The sequence below is a fragment of the Malania oleifera genome, chromosome 5 (assembly GCF_029873635.1).
Source record: "Malania oleifera isolate guangnan ecotype guangnan chromosome 5, ASM2987363v1, whole genome shotgun sequence".
NCBI classification, from domain to species: Eukaryota; Viridiplantae; Streptophyta; class Magnoliopsida; order Santalales; family Ximeniaceae; genus Malania; species Malania oleifera.
In genome coordinates, this window is record NC_080421.1 from 77,987,907 (window position 1) to 78,013,952 (window position 26,046).

Consider the following 26,046-nt stretch of genomic DNA (forward strand, 5'->3'; position numbering starts at 1 on the left):
CTTACTAAGATGTGTCTCACCCAATTACAATTTTATCTTTTCACGACCACCACGTAAACAAGCTTAGAGAAGCTCGAGGTTGATTGCATTTTGGGTTCTAGATAGAGAAAAGGTTATAAACATTTGATGATATTTGGGATGTATATAAGTTATGTTTTATGTTTTATGTTTTAAGTTTTCTAAAATTTATGGATGATTGCGGAACATACTGGCGTTGAGAATTCTAAATATTTTTGTAGATATATGTACATATGGGAATACAGGTAATGAATGGTTATTTATGGATTATGGATAGAAATAGTAAACTTTGGTATTATTTATTTTTATGATTGAGGAGGATAATTATATTTTCTGCTGCGTATGTTTGAATATTTTTATGAAATATCAGGACTTTATCAGGTATAACGCCCCAGACCGGGTTTAAGGGTTCGGGGCATTACAGGATTAATTTATTCTCTGAGGTTTTGATACATTTTTTTTGAAAAACTTTATGATTAAATGTGGATTGTTCTTGGTTATGAACACAAAATCATGCCTTAATATATTATGTACATATAAATATTATATACTAGCTAGCTAATTTCTTGTGAAATTATTATTTTGTAGGATTTAAGGCTATCAAAACACTACGACGATACCAGACACTACAGTTGGGTCAAATGCACACAAGTTTTGACTTTTCCTGCATTTCTTATTAAATGAACATAATTAATTTGTATATTTTAATTTGAATTTGTACTTGTGTGTATTTTAATTTTGAAAAATTTGTATTTTAAATTTTAATAATTTATGAATGTTTTAGTAATTCTAGTTTCATTTTATGTATGCTAAAATGTAATTACAGGTTTTTACAAGAATTTTCAAAAAAAAAAAAATTAATTTTTTCAAAACATTAGTAATGGTTTGCAAAACCGTTACTAATAATGGGAAAATGAAGTATTAGTGATGGTTTAGAAACCGTCACTATAAAATCAAAATTATGGGGCCAAAATCGTCACTAAATGCCAAATATTAGTGAAGATTTTACAATTGCTACTAATACTTAATTATTAGTGACGGTTTTAATAACTGTCACTAAAAGGCTACCATTAGTGACGGTTATTAAATCCATCACTAATACAAGCACTCTAGTGACGAATTTGAACCGACCACATGTATAATTTATAATGACGGTCGTAGGCTATTAGTGATGGTTTTTTTTTTCCATCACTAATGTTCCACTATTAGTGACGGTTTGAATATTTCATCACTAATAAGTAATAGTGTTCGAAGATATGCTGACAAAGTTAGAATCATCACTAATACTTAGAGAACTATGACTAATAACCTTATTTCTTGTAGTGCCATTTCCCTCATTCTCCTCATATTCAACAGTTTCCCTTAAATCAAGAATAATAAATTATATATGAGGATATCGGGGAAAATTCTTAAAACACAAAATTACACAAGTATCCCTCTCAATAGAAAAATATCACCGCCGAGGCGCAATGTTCCTCCCTACGGCTCCCCCCACAAAGTTGTAAACGAAAGTCACTTTTGGAATACAACTCATATAATGTTGCATGTATTAGCTAGAAATTAGACTCCACAAACAACCAGAAAGAAGGGCTTGAACATCTTCTAGACACTCAATAAAAGTTAAATGAGGGAGGATTGATTCTCTAGGGTATAAATCATTAGGTGCTAAGGAGAACAAATTAAAGCTTGACCATTGGATTAATTTATTCTCCGAGGTTTTGATATATTTTTTAAAAAAAAATAAAAAGTTTTGATACTTCAATTGCATATAGGAGAAAAGAAATCATTGAATATGAAACAAGTACATTGAATAAATATTAAATAATTAATGCCAGTTTTTTTTTTTTTTTTAAGTAGTAGTTTAAAAATTAAAATAATGATTAAGGCATGTTTTGTTTGAATTTTTGAAGCATTTTTTAAAATTTTAAAATAAAAATTGAATTTAATTGACTTTTAAAAGTGAGAAAGAACTTTAAAATATCAATTTTTATTATTACATATTCAAAACCTAGAAACAGTCCCTTCAAAATGTGGATACTATAACTTGATGTCTAACAATAAATTTAGACCTTCCAATAGTTGTAATATCAGAAATATATTTTTTTTTCAAATTCACACAAATTCAAATTTAAAATCCAAACTACTTGCTCCTAAATTTTACCCTAGTAATTTTATTCTCAAAACATATTTTGTTCAAATCACTAACTATTTTTTATCAAGGAGTTATTGTTAATAAATTCTCCTCAACTTTGAACTTTAAACTAATATTAAATATCTTACTTATACACTTTATTCATTATCATTTTATTTGGTTGGAAGTCCCTTTGCTGTGCATTAGTATTTATTCTCGTCGGCAATAAAAGAAGAGAGAGATCTACTTTCCATATTTTGAAAATCATCAAAACTTCTTTATCATACCCACACACATACACGATTTCTAATAGAAAATTATATTATAATAATAATAATAATAATAATAATAATAATAATAATAATAAAGTCAAACATTTAATTTTATGAATTAAAATAACATTTGATTTTTTTTATTTTTTAATCGGACTAGAATAAATTTTTTTATTTTTATTTTCAGTGACATGTGATGTAGTGAGAAATTAGAGTGAAAATATATATTTCTTTCTTATTTTATTTTCCTTTCCTTTCCTTAAGTAAAATTTATATATAAATGAAGCCCAATAAGAAAGAGGTAAAATCACTCCTAATAAATCAATCCAAATTAAAGCAAAAAATTACTAAATGAGTCCAACAAGATAAACATTTTGAATAAATGGAAAAAATATCAATAAATGAAGAGTTTGAGACAAAATTTGGGAATTTTTAAAAATGAAAAAGCATTCAATTAAGAATACTTATACATGAGCCCCATGGGAGAGTTAAAAATTGCTTATATATATATATATATATATATATATATATATATATATATATATATATATATATAAGGCAGAGAGAGAGAAAGACGTTACGAGCAACAAAATCAGCAAATGAAAGAAAAAAAGAGAAAAAAAAACATAAAAAATAAGATTTACGAGGTTTAACAATTTTCTTACATCCTCGGAATCATATCAAGTCACTGATTCGATTATTCAGTAAGGAGTGCTATTAGCAATGCATCACAGCTACTCGGAAGGAAACCATCGACAATTTTGTCAGCTACAGATTTAAATGTCGAAAATTTGAGGCAAATCATCACAATAAAGAAAAAAAAACGAGAAACGTGAACACTAAGTGTATAAAGAGTATACTAGCTGGGGTATTTAAACAAGTTTACAAGGTATAGCTAACAATAAATGAGACATCATAAATCTTATGAAATCTGAGATAAAATCTGCGTTGTTGACATATATGCTCTTTTAATTTTTTTTTTTGAATAAATATGACTCTGATTTATTAGCATATATGATCCTCAGACAATTGACTTTGGATCTTTGATGCTCATCATACTTTATTGTGATGATCTACCCCGGATCTTCAATATTTAAATCTACAGCGAAGAAAATTGTCGACTATTTGATGAAAAATTCAATGGTTTCCTTCTGACTAGTTGTGATGCATTACTAATAAATACAAGTAGAATGTTCTAACCTCTTTCCCTCACTCTCCTCATGTTCAACAATTCCCCTCAAATCGAGAATAATAAATTATATATAAGGATATAGAGCAACTTTCTTAAAACACAAAATTACACAAGTATCCCTCTCAATAGAAAAATTTCACCATCGAGGGGGCAGTGCACCCCCCTAGCTATGACTCCCCCTATGAAGCTGTACATGAAACTCGCACTCGGAGTACAACTCATATAATGCTGCATATATAAGAAATTAGACTCCACAAACAACTAAAAAGAAAGAGGGGCTTGAACATCTTAAAGACACTCAATAAAAGTTTAATGAGGGAATATTGATTCTCTAGGTATAAATCATTAGGTGCTAATGAGAACAAATTAAAACCAGACCATTAGTTAGGCAATTAAGTACTAAACTTAGTGACCATTGGATTAATTTATTCTCCGAGGTTTTGATACATTTTTTTTGAAAAAAAAAAAAAGGTTTTGATACTTCAATTGCATATAGGAGAAAAGAAATCATTGAATATGAAACAAGTACATTGAATAAATATTACATAATTAATGTCATCTTTTTTCTTTTTATAAAAAAGTAGTAGTTTAAAAATTAAAATAAAGATTAAGACATGTTTTGTTTGAATTTTTGAAGTATTTTAAAAAATTTTAAAAATAAAAATTGTATTGAATTGACTTTTAAAAGCAAGAAAGAACTTTAAAATATCAACTTTTATTATTACATATTCAAAACCCAGAAATAACCTCTTCAAAATGTGGGCACTATAACTCGATGGGTAACAATAAATTTAGACGTTCCAATATATCATCAAAGCCTTTTGCCTATAGTTAATGACATCGTTGTACTCTACACAAAAATATAATAATTACACATAGTCTAATTGAAAGTACACGATGAATAATTTAAAACCATTCAAAATAAAAAATAGAAAAAATAAAATAAAATGAACCACCTCATACATCACATTGAACCCAGAAGCATAAAAAGCAAGTATGGACTTTTCACAATATTGAAAAATCAAAACCATCAAAAAATAGATAAAAGAAAAAAGGATCACCTCATGCATTGAACTCAACCAATTCAATCCCAAAAGTCTTCCTTCATATCCTCTTCAATCCAATTCACTTTGAAAATGAGTGAAATGAAATTGACTCAAATTTCAAAATACCAATTGAAAAATGAAAGACCAAATGGATGAACTTATTTTAAGGACAAGACTCGAGATAAAATTTTCTTATTCATTTGGGAGGTTAGTCAATGAGATTAAACGCAGGGAGTGATGGCATCTCTTGTGGGATGTCCTAAAATTGGAGATTGGGGGAGAAGATGTTCGGACGTTTTGTGTGGGCATGTCAGTTTTCTTATACTTTGGGAAGAAAATCAGTGTGCAGCAGCTCACGGATTAAACGTGGCCGCACAAATATACATTGCGGGGTCTTTGTTCCTAGGAAGACAATCTTTCAAGTCTTTACATTTTAGGTTGAGATTTTCAAGCTACTGCACAATGCATAGAAATATATATGAAGAAAGAAAGAGAGAGAAAGAGTAAATTAAGAGTTGACGTCGACGATACGAAATAGGATGATAAATTATAGAAATTTTAGATCGTGTTTGAAGTTTAAAAAATATTTTTTATGACTAAAAATATGAGAAATTTTTTTTTATTTCATGTTTATTATTAAAAAGTTAAAAAAAAAACTATATATAGTTAATTAATAAGTAATAAACTAAATTCATCTATTATTAATATTTAATTTTTATTTTTAATCATAATTAAATGAATTTTTAATTTTAGTAATATTTAACACTAGAGCCAAAATATATGTATATAATCACTTTCTTGCTATTTCATTTTTAATCTAAATGAAGCCTGCATAAATTTTTTATTTTGAAAATTTAAATTTTAAAATTTTAATTTCAACTTTGATAGAATTTTAATTTCAACTTTGATATAAAACTTCTAACCAAACTTTTGGTTGGAAAACCCTTTAAGAATTTTTAGGAATACAAGTTAGAAAACCTTGGTGCTCATCTTTGTTTCATTTTGACCACCTAACAAGCATTTGGAGATCATAAAAAAATTTTATGTTCACAAAATAATTCCATTAGCTCTTATTGACGACACTTAAAATTTATTTTTTAGTGTATTAAATAACAATTTTATTTATCGACTTTCATTTTTTTTTTTCTTCTATACAAGTGAAATGACAACAAAGGAAATAAATTCATCATTTATTATATAAGAAAAAAGTAAGGAAACCAGATTCACATCAGTGATCATCGAAGTCTTAGAACATTTTCGGATTCAAAAGTCTCAAAATTAAGTTTGTAAAGACTCCATTAACTGAGGATTTGGAGGAACAAATAATACTAACAGGGATAATTAATCAAACAAAATAGCTGAGACTTGAGAGTTTGGACAAGAATGACAAACTCATAAAGTAGACTTCTATCTAATATGTTGACTACATAAGTTAGTGTAATGCTAGGATAACCAAACTAGGGGCGGGGAAAACCTGAGATGAATATGGATCCGCGCATCGAGACATCACGAGGGTTACGTCGGCTTTTTCCCAAATTGTGGCACTTGTTGGCTCTATACCATCAAGAATAGACAAGATGTTTGTGATTGGTAGAAGGAAAGATGATGAACTAAAAGTCGACCCTAGAAACTACCGTATGAATAGGGGGGTTGTGGTCCCTACTCATTGGTATTTGTAAGTATCAGTGAGCCCTCATGTGGGTTTAATATATTTGAGTAACTTAAAAGCTCAAGTTATCAACTTGAATCTAACTATATATATATATATATATATATATGTCACTTAATCTCAGCTTAATTTATTGTTTTGCAATAAATCTTACAAGTGTTATTTTCAAGAAATTTTTCTTCACTTTAGAGAACGTGATAAAAGATGTTGTTTTTCGTTATGACATTGTTTTTCATTTTTTCTTCTTTATCGAGAAAATCAGCTATACTATTGTCTTCCTTATATTAATGGATCATCATGAATTTCACTCTTTCTATCTCCGCCAAAAGGTTCTTCCAAAAATTCCAAAGATAACACAGATACATTTATCTTTCTGAAACCAATTAACAATAATTCTTAAGTCACTTTCAATAATCACATTAAAATAATAAAATCGTTTGCATAAACAAATTCAACAACTCTTCATTCTTTACATTTATTTTTGACTTGTTCAAATGAACTTCACGATCCACAATTTTCAAGTCACTTTTAATAATCACATTAAAATAATGAAATCGTTTGGATAAACAAATTCAACAACTCTTGATTCTCTATATTTACTTTTGATTTGTTCAAATGAACTTTACGATTGATTATATATTCCTTGTGTCAAATTTTATCTAAACAACCTACCACTCCAATTTCGTAGTCGAGTAGGGAAACATTATTTTCTAAAAAAAAAAAAATGAGAGAGAGAGAGAGAGAGAGAGAGAGAGAGAGAGAGAGAGAGAGAGAGAGAGAGTTGGTAGGGAGTTGCTTTCAAGGGTAAAATAGCTTTGGGGATATGGTTAAATGGCTTTTGTTTTATTATATAATGCAAAAAAGATAATGCAAAAAAGCAATCCCCCACCAAACGCTTCCTTATCCTCCCAACAGTGGGTCCCACTGCACTTGTTTACGGATGTGTGTGTGTGTGTGTGTGAGAGAGAGAGAGAGCAACACCTTCCCTTAGCTTAAATCCTTATCATATTTAAGGAAAGTAATTATTGTTGTGGGCCCTTTATTTTCATAAACTATTAAAAAATCCTCTAAAATTTATAAAATGAGATGTTCATTCTTCTGTGTAAAATATGAACGTTAAAATAGATTAAAATAAAATATAATTTATATTAATTGATTGACTATTATTTGAGAAAATTCACTTAACTTTTCTTAATTTTATTGAAGCTGTTATATTATTAAATATAATATTCAATTAAACTCAAAAAGTAAATCATAATTTGACCAATCATCTAAACTAAATCATTTTTTTTTAAACTATATTTAATTTCGTTAAAAATATATTTAGTCATTTAATTTTCATGAAATATATTTTACAAATATTTCGTAATGATATAATTATTTAAGTATTTTTAAAATTATTTATATTATATATTTATTTATATAATTTTTAATTTTTTAAAATAATAATTTATTTGAATTGTCATGTTTATATTATTTTCTAAAAAATAAGGGGTGCTGTTGAATTTTTCTCAAAGTACAATCCACAGTTAATTAACTAAAATGCTCTAAAAAATCTAAAGGCATTCCGTTCTAGGTGACACGCAAGACATGTTTGGGTCCCAATAAAAATTATAAGTATTTTAGATCAAGATAAATACACATTTATAAAAACCGATGCTTCCTCCTAAGATTTAAAGATCATCAATCGCAAAAAGAAAATTGTATTAGGATTTTTTTTTGACTTGTTGAATAGATGCAAGAGCCCACATTATATATTTCTCCAAAAAATAATTTTGAAATTTGAGTCTTTACAAAATGTTTGTGTTACTTGCATTTAAAAAGGAATAAAATGAATAGAGTATGGGATGAGGCAACAAATTAATATGAAATATTTTTTGTTTGTTATATTTCTAATTATATTTATAAGCTTAAAAATATGAATACTATGACATTACCTCTCTGTACATTTTTATTTTATTTATGAAACTAGTCCTTTCATAAAATAAAAAGAAATCTCGATTCTCAACATAAAGAAATGAGCAAGAATCGTACATCCTCAAAAAATTGTAGCTGATGAACTAATGAAATGTGATGTTCTAATTGTATTAGAAAACTGAACCACGAATAGTTTTATAGTTTTAGGTTGTGGTAGATCAAATTGTACTAAATGTATCTTTAGGTCATAAAAAATAAAATAAATAACTAAGCCATAATTGTGACAAATAAGCTTGAAAGGCCTTCGGATTCTAAACACTTGTGTTTGTTGAGAATTTTACTTGTGAATTTATTTTACATTGAAAAATTTGAGTGTATGATGGGTGTTTATTTACATGATTGAGTTTAAAACTCAATAGACTTAAGCTTTAAGCTTTTGAGCCAAGTTAGTGCTTACTCATATGTATTAAGCTTACTCATGGACTCTTTCGGTGCTAACAAGTGATATCAGAGTCGGTGGTTTGTAACTCTGGGCGAGCGATATCATAAAAGTTGGGACAACCTAATTCTCCTGATGTGCTAATAGTTGGAGGACTAAGTGTATGACCGAGGCAATAAGAATCATCTAGGTCTAAAAGATGGATCCAAATAGGGTCAAGACGTTAGAGGTAAGATTGGTTCAAGAGTACGTGGAATGCAATTCAAGTCACATAAGACATGGTGGAAAGGCCCCCTTGAGCAATTGTTGGAGAATTGGGTTTGCTCTTATAAGGGAGACAGTTTCTATTTTGAGGGGACCATTGAGACTCACAAGCGAGGAGGAGATTTCTAAGAATTTCACTTGTGAGATTGTCCCACATTGAAAAATTTGAGTGGATAATGGGTACTTATATACATAGTAAGGCCAAAGACTCAATAGACTTGAGTTTTGAGTAAAATTAGTGTTCACCCATGTGTATCAAGCTCACCCATGCACTCCTCTGATGCTAACAATGTTATAATGAAAAAAATTACACAACAATAACCCTAAGCTACACTAGACACATTGTTACAAATACAATCGCATCACAAAAGCCACGTGGTAGGTAAATTCCATTATTAGTGCCATGATGAATAAATAGCACTACAAAAGCCTTTTTAGTAGTAGATAACCTAGAACACCTCCTTTCAGTGGAGGATAAATATAACTATAGAAGCTTCCACATTATTAAAAATCCTTATGGTTGAAAATGATGGCACTAGAAGGGAGCCATAGTCTTTATGGATTAGCAACATAATGAAAATTCTATAAGCCAAGGTGCATAATCTAATCCATGAGATCTTCTAGGTTGTGGTAGGTCTATTGCACTATGACAACTTCTAAGCCATGGTTGATTCTAACTTCTTTGCTACAACATGCAACTCTCATTTGTTGGGTGCAAGTATATGGAAGGTAGCTTTATAATGACTTTATTTTTTTTCTAACACATAAACTCACGAGTTTATTGCCTCAAGCATCAATATCTAAGATGACATAGTGTTATGGTCCCACGTCGGATATGTACTAAGGAGATATTGGGCTTATAAGGATGGTTTGGACTCCAACTATGTGAGATGTCATTTATGGGACAAACCCATGAGGCTAGTGGACCAAAGTAGACAATACCTCACCGAAGTTGGGCTTAGGGTTATTACATTTGATATCAGAACCACCCTGGGGGGTTCCATCATGTGGATGGATTGTACATAGAGGAGTAAGTCACTCTAATGAGGGTGTTAGAGATCAGACAAGAAAGCTTGCTACGATCCCACATCAGATGTGTACTAGGGAGATCTTGGACTTATAAGGATGATTTGGACTCCAACTATGTGAGGCTTATTTTATAGGACAAAGCCGTGAGGCTATGTTAGCTTTAGTGTATTCCCAAGGGGGAGGGGTGAATTGGAATATTAAAATTTATTCCTAGGTTTAGCTAATTTAACAGCAGTATATTCGTAACCTAGGATCTGTCTATACAGTTCCAAATGCACAGATAAATATAACGTTTGGAAATTAAGTAATGTGCGATATTCACAACATAACATACATGTGCGATAAATAAATTACGGAAAAATAAAATGCACGCATGATATGTTATCGGGGTTCGGCCAACTGTGCCTACGTCCCCGCCTCTAGATTGCAAGCCCGAGAATTCCACTAAAACTCACTTAATGGATGGAGCGGCATTGGTTACAACCAAGTCAATTCAAGGGGCTGACCTCAACCAAAAATTCTTACCAGAATGGCACACCTAGCTTTCCTAACCAAGTCTAAGCCAATCCGGGACTATTTAACAGGGCTAATTTCCCTTCTCAGGCCCATGCCTGGAATACAACAGATATAAAATAAAATTTTTGCGTACAAGGAAATACTTCTTACACAAGCTAATATGTACCAATATAATCAACACACTACCAAATGATAAAATATGATAAACTCAATGTAGCCTTAGTGTCTACTCTCAAATTAATGTCAATAATGCAATCAGTATGTGAGAGTGTAAGTGAAAGGATCTTTGTATCAAAATAATATTCTCAATCACAATGCACTAGCAAAGATCACAAATATACTCCAAATATCTCAACAGAAGTTTTTATCAAAGTAAACCACAAGAGATATTGAACAATGGTTTGTAAAAAATAGTTATTTGATCTTTGTATTAAAATGATAATCTTAATCACGTATATAACAACAAAAATCTTTTGGCACTCAAGAAAATATCTCAAAATATATATATTTATCAAATATAAGCACAAGAGATATTTTGAAAATGATTTGTAAAATATTTTAGCAATCAAAATCCAAAGTGAACTCCTTGAGTATTGCAATGACAATGCAAAACTCAAAGGCTCAATGAAGTATTCCTAGGGAAGACTTATTAACAAAATCTCCTAGGGAAACTTCAAGCTTAGCTCTCTAATAAAATAATCTCAATCAACAAGAGTAAGAGAGAGCTTAAGCATAATGAGAAGAACACTCATTCATACTTACAAAGAGATTTAAGCAATAAAATCTAGTAAAAAAATGAGTGTAGGAGGCTAAAAAATGAGTTTGAGAAATTTTTGAATTTCAAAGAATTTTTCCTAATTAAGATTGCTAATCCGATGCTAATCATTACAAATGAGGGGCTATATATAGAGTTCTCCAAAAATATAACCATTTAAGATACATAGGGAATTATTATAAATGTTTTAAAACATTTTAACACAATTAACCTTATTTTATTAGTTTAACTGTGGTAACAATATTAGCGCAACCCGAGAGCACCGGTTGACCGAAGGCAAGGTTCGGTTGACCGAATTGTGCAAGTTTGGTCGATCGGGAAAGATTTGAACTAAAAATTCGGTCGACCGACCAATCGGGCTCCAAGGTGATTTTTCTTTTCCATGTGGTTCGGTCGACCGTGAGGTTTTGAACTTGGTAGTTCGGTCGACCGGAGCGTTAGATTCTCCCACGTGTGGGTTTGGTCGACTAGGTGGTTGGCATACGATTTGGGCTCGGTTGACCGTGGTTGACTCAAAAGAAGTTCGGTTGATTGCGTGATAATGAACTGGCATGTCTCGGTCGACCGGGCGGTGGTCAAATAGTTGACTCGGTCACCGGTTTGGTCGACTGAGAGATATTGTACTTGTGAAGTACGGTTGACCGAATATGCATTTTAAGTGCATTTCAGTTTTATTTAATTATGTGATCATCCTTTCCATATGACCATATATATATATATATATATGCATGTATGAGCGTCCTAGGGTCATTCTAGGTATTTTTCGTTTGAGCTTACCTATCATACCATGCAGGTGATGCATATAATTATTACAATTCAGATCCTATTTACTATTACAAACCTATAATGAATAATGAATTTAAGTACAACATAAATAGGATCTTCAGGGCCTTCAACTTTTACTTCTTATGCCATCATTTTGATATGCCAACTGTATACCTGCACATATCCTCAAACTTCCATCAAATACAACAAGTATTTGTTATTATCAAAACCGAGTGTAACCTATAAGGTCAACATTCTCCCCCTTTTTGATGATGACAAATACATCATGCAAAAAATATGGGTATAGCCTTAAATGACTTCCCCTAACAATATGCATTAAGTGCTACCCAATTTCAACCCAATTTTTTTGTCCTCTTCATCTCCCACTTTTGGCAACAGTAAAAAAGGTCATAAAAACTATAGTTTTAGGCAATGGGTAAAAATCATTAGTATACACAATAAGTTTGGAAAATTTTTGAAAAATTTCGGTAGCATGCTGTTTGAAAGTAGGACATTCCAAAAAAAAAAAAAAAAAAAATCCTATATAAAAAGGACCTGTTTTAAGTTTTAAGACCTAGCAATTCATCCACAACTACTCAACTCAAATATTTTTAGTATGATCAATATATAAACCCCAAATGCAAGCATCAATAGGCAGTAGATATGAGAATTGTGCATTACAAACAATAATCAATGTTCACAAAGTCTAAGCCAATAAAAGATATCAACGGTTATATTAGTTGTTAGACTTGTAAAATTATTTGAAAGCTCCTCCTGACAAATTGAATCCAAGCTCAGATGAAATAAACTACTTAGACTAGATGGATGAATATTTCTTTAAGAATGCCAAGAAGTGTAAGCAATCAATTGTTAAGTCTTATAAAACAAATATACTGAATTAAGATTTATTCATTTACCATTCAATATGTATAATCATCTCTATAGATCACACATGCATCAGAAGACATACATTAAGGCATGAAATAAAGTACATAACTGAGAACAATCCATATCAAAACATATGGGATATAATGATGATAAAGGTTCTTAGAAGAGCCTCAATATTCAATAAGTCAAAACATGATGCATATTAGTTCTTTATGGTCTTTCTCTAGGGATGGAGCTACGCTCCTTAAATACTTGATGATTATGTGAGGATGAAGTTTAATTTTCATTGAGTTTTCACTCATCCTTTCAAAAATATTTTAACTTTTAATTTTATTATAATCATCATTAGACAAGGTTTTATGTTGGAAAAGTCCACCGAAATTTCGGCAGCATACCGTCTGTAAATAGGACATTTCCCAAATAAACATGCATAAAGACTCCCAATAGCCAGTATATCATAAGTTTAAGGCATGTGAGAACCTAATTATCTACCAGTAAGCAATTGCACATCCACCGCATCCGCCATGCAGGAGGCATTCTAAACTACTCATGCAATCAGGTAGACAATGATTTATATGCCATTTATCACAGGATATCCAACAAGAGAACAGAAAACTATCATCAAGGCATATACATACATGAGTTACACAGAAACATAATCATGGGAACATGCAATACCTAAGAAATAGACAACCACGGCTTCCCCAAATCAATACATACCGATAGAAATAAATAAAAGCAGATAACCCAACTATCCGCAAAATCCAAAATGGACAGTGGGTGTGAGTATAGTATGTAAGAAAAGAGAAAAGAAAGAAAGAAAAAAAAATAAAAGCTCTTTTATAAGTACAAACCAGAAAATATAAAGGATAATGAATCATAAAGACAATTCCTGATCTAGCAGAATACTCCCTTGAAGCTAAATCTCGCCCCCATCTATACCGCCATCAGCGCCATCACCCACATCGAAGTCAAAATCCATTGTTATCCTATCTCTCTCGACTTGCATCTCCTAGATCCGGTCATTCAACTCACTGAAGTTAACTGCAATAACCCTCTCCATCTCCGTGAACCGACTCTCACACGAGATCGAGAACTATCTAAACTCATCATGAAGTGCACTGGATAACGATGCTAGATCTCGAAGATCTGACTGAATGAATCCTCTAAACTACCCAAAGGAGTTAGAAAGACTGGTGATGGCAGCCATCAGATCAGTATTCTTCGGCTGCATGAGCTGTGGTGGTGACTCCTATGGGGCCTCCTCCCGAGCTGCTGCATCCCTCGCACTAGATGGCAACCATATGTTGTCGACCAGCTCATATCCTATCAGTCTCAAGGTGACAATGGAGAATATATCTGTAGACCTTCTCCTTTTCAGTACGGCTACATTGGATTGGGTAACTCCTACTGCTCGAAATAACTTGTTTAAAATCCCTCCATATGGCATAATGATCCTATGCCCGATCGTCTGAGCCATCATCCATCGAATCATCTAGATGGGTAAATCAAGCTTCTTCCATGCAAATAGGCACGACATGAAAAAGCAGTCTAGGAAGGAGACATGCACCCTAGATCCTGCCTTATGCAGGATATTGTATGTAATCAGGTAGTGCACAATCTTAGCCTTTAAGGTGAACTACCTATACTAAGGTGGGTGATTTTGACTGGCGGCCAGTGGATCAGACATAGTCAAATTAACAAAGGTGGCAACAGTAAAATCATGTTCATGTATCTAGGACGTTATCGAGTTAGGACATTCAAAATCGCCACAATCAATATCTAGAACATCGGATAAATATTCTGCATCAAATTGAATATCTGTCTTCACTACCCTGGAGAAATACCCATTCTCGTCATTGCTTAGGTTTGCATAGAACAACCTAACATAGGTAGGGTAATGGCCACTGGGGACTAATAAGAGAAAAATGAGTTCCACCCCTGATAACAGAACATATCCATAATATTCCCGAAATATTGTTCTATAAATTCAAGATCTAGAATCTTACCCAAGGTAACTTCTTATGGGCCAAACTCCCGCATATATATGATTTTGGCTTGTTCTAACTGAAACCAGTTGTCCTCAGCATGCGCCATATCATGGGCTTTAATACGATCATCTTGATAAGCCATGAATGTTGGAGCAGATAGGTTTGGTACTGGTATAAGAATATGGGATAATACTAAGAGGAACAGTGGAGGAGCTCTGAAGTTTTTCTAGCAAAAACCGAGTTCTAAACGTCAAGGATATATATAAGCACAGAGGTTCGATCGACCGGGGAACAAGTTTGGTCAACCGTCCCTTTAAATTCTTCACAAACCGGCAATGTTCGGTCGACCGGAGGAAACTTGTATTGAAATGGGTGGTCGACCAAGGTAAGGGCTTGATTTTCGATTCGATTGACCGAGGGTAGACCGACGGGTTCGGTTGACCGAGTTTGTGAAGCTTAAATGGGTCAGTCGACCACACGGTCAAAGTCAATGCAACGGTCGACCGGGAGCTCCAGGTCATTTAATGCCTAGTTGACCAAGCATGGTCAATTTTTCAATTTTGACCCAATTTTGACCAAAAACTCCTCCTTAAGTTGAGATTGGATATATTACATATATTTTCACACTAACGTGATTCTCTAACGGTTCTAGGTAAAACAATGTTATATAGTTAAAGCATGTACCAAGATCTGATATTTTAAGAGAAGATCACTTCCCAGACTTATAGTCATCACAACCCCTAAACTTAGAAACTAAGGAAAGATTAACCAGAAGATAATTTCAATTTGAATCCACTTTTCCTTGAGTCCAACGGAGTTTGCCTTCATGATTACCCAAATCATCTTCTTATCTAAGCCTCTTCCATTTTTAATTTTCGTAGCATGATTATGGGTTTGATGAACTAACCATGAACCCTTTCTAAAAGATTCATTTCTTTTAATTCTTAAGGATTCATTGTGATTATTCTTTTCATTCTTAATTTCGAGTGTTATGTTAGAATAATCATTTATCTCTTTCTCTAAGCAGATGATTTTCAAAATTTTCTTAATCTTTTTCTTTTCAATGATGGCATGATACTCTTTTAATTTTTCTAATTGCTTTGCCGACCTATTAGTTTCATTTTTCAAAAGCATTTTCTTCTTAAATAACCTATCTAGAAATTTATGCATTTTCATTAAGGCAATTTCTAGTTTTTCATTACAAGCCATGCTTTCATCATTGACTTCTACACATGATTCATCACAAAATTCAACACAATCATTATATGGATCATTACATATGTCATCGGCAAGATTATCACAAGGATTATTAGATGATTCAACATAAGATATGATACAACATTGAGTATAAGAATCATCGCATACATCAAAAATAGGATTAACACAATATTCAGAAGATGATTCAGCATATGTGGCAACACAGCATTCAACACATGAGTCATCAATTGAGCTCGAGTGAGAATCATGTACCTCCTGTTCTGTTAATGCACTAACCCCGTCATTTGCCACTCCCTGAGTGGTGGTTTTATTCTCCTGGGCTTCTCCATATTTTCTTTCAAGTTCATCCCCTATTTCTTGTGCACTATGACATGCCATGATCTAAAGAAGGATGTTAGAATCTAAAGCACAATATAATAGTTCCATGGCATATGAATTTGCATGCATCAAGGTAATATCATTTTCGTTTACAAGCATACAAATTCCTTTGATAATCACTTGCTAGGCCCTCATACTCATAGATTTTATAAATATACTCATTCTAATTTTCCAAGTGATGTAATTGACACCACAAAACAATGGAGGATTGGTAGGTGACTGTCCCTCTCTGAATGGGGATACACCAATGAGAGCCATTTTGATCTTTTAGAAAAAACGTTTAAGTCAATGCCATGAGGCTCTGATACCAACTGTTAGATTTGGTGTATTCCCAAAAGGGGGGGGGGGGAATTGGAATATTAAAATTTATTCCTAGGTTTAGCTAATTTAATAGCAGTATATTCGTAACCTAGACCGTCTATACAGTTCCAAATGCGTAGATAAATATAACGTTCAGAAATTAAGTAATGCGCGACATTCATAACATAACATATATGTGCAATAAATAAATTACGAAAAAATAAAATGCACGCACGATATATTATCGGGGTTCGACCAACTGTGCCTACGTCCCCACCTCTAGCTCGCAAGCCCGAGAATTCCACTAAAGCTCACTTAACGGGTGGAGCGGCACCGATTACAACCAGGTCAATTCAAGGGGCTGACCTCAACCAACACACCTTACCAGGATGACGCACCTAACTTTCCTAACCGGATCTAAGCCAATCTGAGACTATTTAACAGGGCTAGTCTCCCTCTTCAGGCCCATGCCTGGAATACAACAAATTTGAAATACAATTTTGGCATACAAAGAAATGCTTCTTACACAAGCTGATATGTACTTATATAATCAACACACTACCAAATAATAAGATATGATAAGTTCAGTGTAGCCTTAGTGTCTACTCTCAAATCAATGTCAATAATGCAATCAGTATGTGAGAGTGTAAGTGACACAATCTTTATGTCAAAATAATATTCTCAATCACAATGCACTAGCAAAGATCACAAGTATACTCCAAATATCTCAACATAAATTTTTAACAAAGTAAACCACAAGAGTCATTGAACAATGGTTTGTAAAAAATAGTTATTTGATCTTTGTATTAAAATGATGATCTTAATCAAGGGTATAACAACAAAGATCTTTTGGCACTCAAGAAAATATCTCAAAATATATATTTATCAAATATAAGCACAAGAGATATTTTGAAAATGATTTTTAAAATATTTTAGCAATCAAAATCCAAAGTGAACTCCTTGAGTATTGCAATGACAATGCAAAACTCAAAGGCTCAATGAAGTATTCTTAGGGAAGACTTATTAACAAACTCTCGTTGGGAAACTTCAAGCTTAGCTCTCTAATAAAATAATCTTAATCAACAAGAACAAGAGAGAGCTTAAGCCTAATGAGAAGAACACTCAATCATACTTACAAAGAGATTTAAGCAATAAAATTTGGTAAGAATGAGTGTAAGAGGCTCAAAAATGAGTATGAGAGATTTTCGAATTTCAGAGGATTTTTCCTAATTAAGATTGCTAATACGATGCTAATCATTCCAAATGAAGGGGTATATATAGAGTTCCCAAAAAATATAACAGTTCAGGACACATAGGAAATTATTATAAATGTTTTAAAACATTTTAACATAATTAACCCTATTTTATTATTTTAACTGCGGTAAAAATATTAGGACAACCCGAGAGTACCGGTCGAACAAAGGCAAGGTTTGATTGACCGAGTTGTGCAAGTTCGGTCGATTGGGCAAGATTTGAACTAAAATTTTGGTCAACTGGTCAATGGGGTTCCAAGGCAATTTTTCTTTTCTACATGGTTCGGTTGACCGTGAGGTTTTTACCTAGGTAGTTTGGCCAACTAGAGCGTTGGATTCTCCCATGTGTGGGTTTGATCAACCCGGTGGTTGGCATATGATTTAGGCTCGGTCAACCGTATGGTTAAATGGTTAACTCGGAGGAAGTTTGGTCGATTGGGTGAGAATGAATTGGCATGTCTTGGTTGACTGGGCAGTGGTCAAATAGTTGACCCGATCACCAGTTCGGTTGACCAAGAGATATTGTACTTGTGAAGTACGGTCGACCAAACATATATTTTAAGTGCATTTCGGTTCTATTTAATTATGTGATCACCCTTTCCATATGACCATCTATATATATGTGCATGTATGAGTGTCCTAGTGTCATTCTAGGTATTTTTCGTTTGAGCCTATCTATCATACCATGCAGGTGATGCATATAATTATTACAATCTAGATCCTATTTACTATTATAGATCCATAATGAATAATGAAATTAAGTACAACATAAATAGGATCTTCAGGGCCTTCAACTTTTACTTCTTGTGCCATCATTTTGATCTGCGAACTATATACCTACTCATATCCTCAAACTTCCATAAAATACAACAAGTATTTGTCATTATCAAAACTGGGTGTGACCTATAAGGTCAACATACTAGTATGCCAAAGCAGACAATACCTCGCTGGAATTGGGCCTAGAACCATTACATATGGCTTTTATTTATTTATTTATGTGTGTGTGTGTGTGTGTTTTTTTTGTTCTTCTTGTACTATGTGTTAGCCCTCTAGGTTTCATGTTGATTTTGATGATGGCAAAACAAATAAGAATTAGTGCATATGTTATATGAATTTGTGCTCCATGAATTATTATGTGATTGCTATTTTCTTTTATGTTTATATATGGAAATCTTTTTTCAGTATTTAAGGCTAAGTATGTTAATACCTAGCTAGAAAGCAAATGTACCAACTTGAGTATCATATAATAAAATGACTATATATTTTTATTGAAAGCTCCAAATGTGACGAGAACCTTAAAAATTAACTCATAAATCTCTTTAAGAACATTCAGTTTGACTCTTATATATCTAGAGCTAAAATGAGTGTTTTCATAAAAGTACACCCTTGTTCTAAGAGAAAAGTCAGACTATAATTTTGTACTATTTGTGAATTTAATTCTATGTTAGTCAAAAATTATAATATTATTTCATATTTAACTAAATTCATCATTTCATTTAGAAAAAAATTATGTAGAATTTTGTATGCTATAATGTAGGATTAATAATTAAAACAACATGGTCATTATGCACTATTATAAAGTTAGAATCATAAATAAGTATATTGTAGTAAGCTTCAGTAAATTAGACTTATCTTAATGTAGAATCTTTGAAAATATTTCTAAATTAGACTTATCTTAATGTAGAATCTTTGAAAATATTTCTTTCCTTTTTTTTTTTAATATGAAAATGTACGTTAGGAGATTTCCGAAGGATATGGCACACTTAATTTGAATAACTGTTCGATTTGCTATGAATTGTATAAATCCGTCAATAAATTCTATCCTCTATCATAAAATCAGCTCACCATACATCTATAGTGTTTGAATTGTATCTCTTCAATAGCTATTCCAATTGGCGTGATTTGTTTTTCTTTGGAAACTAGACTCATTAATAAGTCAATATGAATTTTTATAGAATTTTATTTGGTATTTACTGACTGCTTGTTATTTTATAAAATATATCATCTCACACAAAAATCAGATTTCTTATCATATCATTGATTATTTAGCTCCAACCTTAATCACTTGGAGCCAAAACCTCTCCAATGTCTAGTGGAAAAGTTTTTGCTATAAAAGGAGTCCAATTTCAAGGAAGAAGTAAAAGAGAAATCAATATATTTAAAGTGGTCTCCCATTCTCCTCCATATTTCTAAGCAATAGAGTGTTTCGTTTTTGCTTAAGAGAACATTTTTTAGTAAACATTATTTTCATTAGTTTTAACTCTCTTCAAATTCCAAGTCTCAAAAGCCTAAAATCAATTATCTCTCCCCCCCCCCCCCCAAAAATACACCAGTAGGTGAGTGTCAACTATAGACTTGGTAAAAAAAATCGTAATTTTGTTCTTTTCTTTTCAAAATAGAATGAGTCAATATGCTATGGGGATTGGTTCAAAAAATGTGTAGGCTAGAAATTTGGATAAATCAATGCAAATAGGGGGGGGGGGGGAGGGGGAGGGGTTAGGCCCCCCTTAGAGGTAAAATTTGATTGCAATAATATCACCTTTTCTAAATCTTATAACTAGGATGGAATGTAGTTGAATATCACAATCATAAGCTTCGTGAAACATGAGGAAAAAAAAAAAAAAACACTGCCCCAGTACTTGCATTGTCAGAAACTATTTTTATATAATGAATTTTAGATAAGATTGAGTTGATTCAAACCATAAAAAACTACCCTAGTGTCATGATGTGAGGTTGTTCTTCCAGCTCTGCCTTTTTTTTTTTTTTTTCTTTTTCTTCTTGAATGCCCATATTCCCTCTTGGCATCATTTCAAGTTTTCACCAAGTTGTTTCGTGTCTTCACAATCCTCTAGGATTCCCAAACTTGAGTATATAAAAGGTATGCTAAATTTATTGCAAAAAACATGTATCTATGGATGGACTTTCATTAGGATGAAACGTGGCGAATGACTACAAAACTCTCATAAAATGAAGGAATGATAAGCTAAAAAACTCACCAATGTTCAAACTCTCCTTTAATCTTAGATAGTGATAGTTTGTATTGAACCTATTTTTGAGTAATAGGTTGCCTACATACCCATTATGGAATCAAGTCTTGATGTCATTCATTTAGGAATTAATTGGAAAAAATGACTTGTTGACTTTTTGAGTTAGATCCCTATTTTGATGCTGACAAAGTACAAGTATCTCATGTGTGCATTTAGTGCTTTTGAATAGGTTCATGATTCAGCACACACATGAGGTAAAGGACATGGAAGCCTAGAGGAACATAAAGATCATATTATCCGGCGTAGTCCATGAAGACTGAAGAGCAAAATACGAAGACGTTCATTTTAATTTGTATATGCATTTAATTTTTATATTTTGGTTTGTAATAACTGCATACATCTTACATGATATGTTTTAAATGCTCAGATGATCGTAGATTGACCATAGGGAACCAAATGACCATAGGGTACCGCGAAGGTCGCCCGATGTCGAATTTTTAGGTTTAACACTCAAAGACCATAGAGTGACTTTAGGTCCCTAAACATCACATGAAAAGGCCCTCATAAGTTAGAAATTATAATTATGTGATCAGGGGTAACTTTAAATAAAAATTCGGACTTAAATGCACAAGTTTAGTGTGTTTGGTCGACCAAACCTGAACACATATAAACCTTCAGTTGACTGAACCTCCCCAGGGTCAAAAGTTTGACCACTTTGTCAACCGTCCTTAAAATGAACACCAACGCCCTGGTCGACCAAACTTGAAGAAGAAAAATGGCCTAATCGGCCAAACATGCATGTTCGATCAACCGAACTTGGCTCGCTCTACCGAACATGCATGTTCGGTCAACCGAACTTGGCCTGGTCGACCGAACCTCGGAGGTTCCAAAAATCGCCCTAAGACGGTCGAATGAACCTATAGTTCAGATGTTCCTCAGTCGGCCAAACTTGTTAATATGGTCAACCAAACATTAAATATGGTCAACCGAACCTCTCAGGTTGGAAATTTTTAAAGGGGTTAAAATGTCATTAACTTTTAATTAATCTTTTCCAAAATACTGAGCGTGTCACTCAATCGTCAGATTTCCTAAAAATCTATAAATACCCCCTCTATAACTCAGATTAGCAACTTTGATTAACTCCCAAATCCTTTCAAACTATTTTGTTAATCAAAGTTCCCCCAAACCTATTTTTATTGCAAAAGTTCATTATGGGGTAAATCTTATACTCTCATAACACTCTTTGTTGCTTTTTGAAAATCTTTTGAAAAAGAGTATTTATTTTGTTTGGGCTTTTATTTTGATTGTGTTTATTGCAAAAACATTTTCTAGGCATAAATCCTACTTCCCCAAGCATCTAATATTGCAAATCCTTCTTGGAGAAATTTTTTATGGCACTTTGATCTTTGAGGTTTTTATTGCATATTTCTCACATCAAAGATCATTCTTCGCAAAATGTCTTTGAATGCACACCCTAGGTTTTCCTACACCCTTTATTGAAAAATATTTTGTTTAAGAAAATCTTATTAGGGTTTAAATTTATTTACGCTCTTTCTCTACTGAACATTATTACATATCATATGAGAGTGCATATTTTGTGAGCTTAAATGTTGTACATCTCTGCTTGTATTTAGAAGCATTTTAATATGTACAAAAATTTTTCCATGTATTGGTTGGGTTCATTTCGGAATTGAACTAGAGAGTCTCAGCCCCGTAAGTGAGACCGGTTTAGTTCATCCCAGAAATTGAACTGGGGTTTTCCTTGCCCTGTAAGGAAAGGATGTAAATAGCTTCTGCTCCACCCATTTAAGTGAGCAGGTTTAGTGGAATCCTTGGGGGGTATCCCAAGACGAGGACGTAGTCACTATTGGCCAAATCTCATTAGCAAATATATGTCTCTCTCTCTCTCTCTCTCTCTCTTTCTCTCTCTCTCTCTCTCTCTCTCTCTGATTTAAATTCCCACACTTAAATTTCAGCATGTGTATGAATGTTTGTTCAATGTCATAATTATTTGTTGACTCTATGAGTCCAATCCTATTTTGGTAATGGCAAATCACTTGGTATTTGAACAGTGCATTGAAAGTATGAACATGAACATTATTTAGCATGCACAGAAGTTGAGAAAGTCATGGAAGCCATGAGGATTAAAGAATATACAACCAGACATAATCCATGGAACTAAAAGAGTAAAAGAATGGAGATGCAAGTGTCAAGTTCAAGTTAGTCATGGCAATGGGTATTTAGATTTTATTGTATTTGCATATTTTATATGATATAGCTAGAAGCTCAAAATCATACCTTAGACTGACCTTAGGACACATGCATATCATAAAGAATTTATTTAAAGAGTCTAAGTTAAACTGAATTTATGAGATAAATTTTAAGAGGCCTCGTCGATGAACCCAATGGCCTCATTGACGAATGCATAAAAGCCACTTCGTGACAAACACCTTGTTCTTGTCGACGAGAAAATACTGAGAGCGTAAAAATTTCAGATAGGTCTCTCATCAATGAACTTATGTTCACGTCGACGAATGAGTGTTGAACACTCGTTGACGAAGGTGTCCTCTCGTCGACGAATGTTAGGTGTAGAACTTCAGTTTAGCGGGGATACCCGTGGAATTTCGTTTAGATAAAATGATCCATCAGCTGGGATTAAACCTAGGTTCGAGAATACATATAAAATTAACCTAAGAACCTTAGTGCCTCACTTTTTGAATATATCTTGAGAGCGTTAAATGAAAATTCTCTACGGGACTGCATTCCAACTTCTATACATCAAGTTTTGGGCATTCTCATTCAAGAGTCAAGAATTTTCACTCATATCTTACTACAATATTTCATTCATCTTGAGGTTTGAGGTTTTGTAAAAGTATTTTACATAGTTAAATCTTATTTTTGTTTTCCCTTGACTCATAATATATATATATACATACTACTTGGGAACCAAAAAAAAAATATGAATATTTTATTCACTAATTGAATATACATACTTGAGAAAAAAATTTGATTGGACTAAACTCTTGGAGATATTCTTGAATATAGTTATCGTTCTAAGATTGACTACTACAAAAACTATTTGATTGCTTAATTTGAGAGTGTTTTAAATATATATGTATGAGAAATCTTTGGAATATTTCAAGTCATATTTTCTATTCAAAGAGTTAATCTTGCAAATTACTTGATAGCTAGAACCTAGATCTGAGTGCTACTAAAGATTATTTTTACAAGGATCATATCTTGATTTTCCTGTATTAAGTGGATTGGTTTGAAGCCCTAAAATCTTTAAAGTGTTTATTTATAAGAAATTAATTTTTCAAAGATATTATCTTGAAGGTAATTTTGTGAAGCATATCATACATATAACGATTTTATCGTTACATAAATACTGAACTTCAAGTTTTATCATATGAATATGTGTTAGGGATTTCTATTGTACTCACCAGCTTGTGTAGAAGCATTATTGAGTTTTTTTGCAAAATAGTTATATTGTAATCACGGTTCGGGTTGTGAATCGGGTTTGAGGAGAAAGCTATATCTCATGTAAGTAGCGGATTAGGAGGAAACTATACCTCTTGTAAGCAGCGGATTGTAAGGAAGCTATACCTTTTGTAAGCAGCGGATTGTAAGGGAAGCTCTGTCTTGGTTAAAGGAGCAGGGATTTAGTGGAATCCTTGAGTGGGTTGCTCAAGGCGAGGACATAGGCCAGGTTGGCTAAACCTCGTAAAAATTTTGTTTGCCTTCTCTCTTCCTTTACTCCTTTTAATTTCCATAACGCATTTCATTACTTATCTTGCATGTGTGTATGTTGAATAACCTTACAAGCACTTGGTAATTAATTGGGTATAATTGAATATAAAATTATTGGATTGAATAAATTTCAAGCCCTGGTGATTGTCTATGTTAAATCTTAAAATAGGGACTCATTGATGAAGTAATATTAAATATTTTCAAAATACCCAATTCACCCCCCTCTTGGGATTACACTTGAATACACATTATTTGCATACACACATTTGATTTAAATAAGATATCCAACACACGTTTATGTTTACTTTCACTGTTAAAATAATTTTACATACACGCGTGTACATTGAATAGGATATGATATGTGGTGAATCAGTGTAAATGTTTAATTTAGCCAAAATGTTCTAAAACCCAATTCACCCCCTATTGGGATTACACCAATTTCAACATGACTCATCCAACTCAAGAGGACTTTTCTAACGCACCCTTGCAATTACTCGAACCATAATTCCTTTTCTTCCACTACCCTCATCGAGAACCAGTCTGTGAACCAGAAGGTACTATCCTCTTCTTCTGTTCTTGTACCACCTCATCCTCCTAGAGGCCAACCTCAACCATGGCAGCTTTATCCACCAGTACAGGAAACTCTCGAATCTGTAGCATTCCCACTAGCCTACGAATATCCTTCCTCAGACCCTTCTCAAACCTCCGAGTCTTCTTGTACTCGTTCGAGATTAGACACGATGTAAAGTGAGACAATTTGGTGTATCTAGCTGTGTAACTCTGCACTATCAGGGTCCCTTGCATCAGACTCGAGAATTCATCTACCTTTGCATCACGGGGAGAAGCCGGGAAGTATTTCTCAAAGAATACCTCCTTAAAACGGCTCCATGTCATCCCAGATGGGTTGGCCCTTTGCTCCGCAAGTAGACTTATAGCCATCCACTATCTCTTAGCTTCTTCTGCCAGCTGAAACATAGCATAGAGAACTTTTTGCTTGTCTGTGCAGTGCAGAACATTCATAATCTTTTCTGCCTTCTACACCTAGTTTTCTGCCACTATTGGGTCGGATCCTCCTGTAAACGTAGGAGGATGCATGCTGGTGAACTTCTCAATGGTGCAACCAGCAGCAGTAGGCGAACGCTCACATCCCCTAACACTTTGCCCAATCTCGCATAATCTGCTTGGTCAAATGCCGAGGCATGGATGGAGACCCTTCACTAGCAGTCCACTCTGAGCTACTATTCCAGT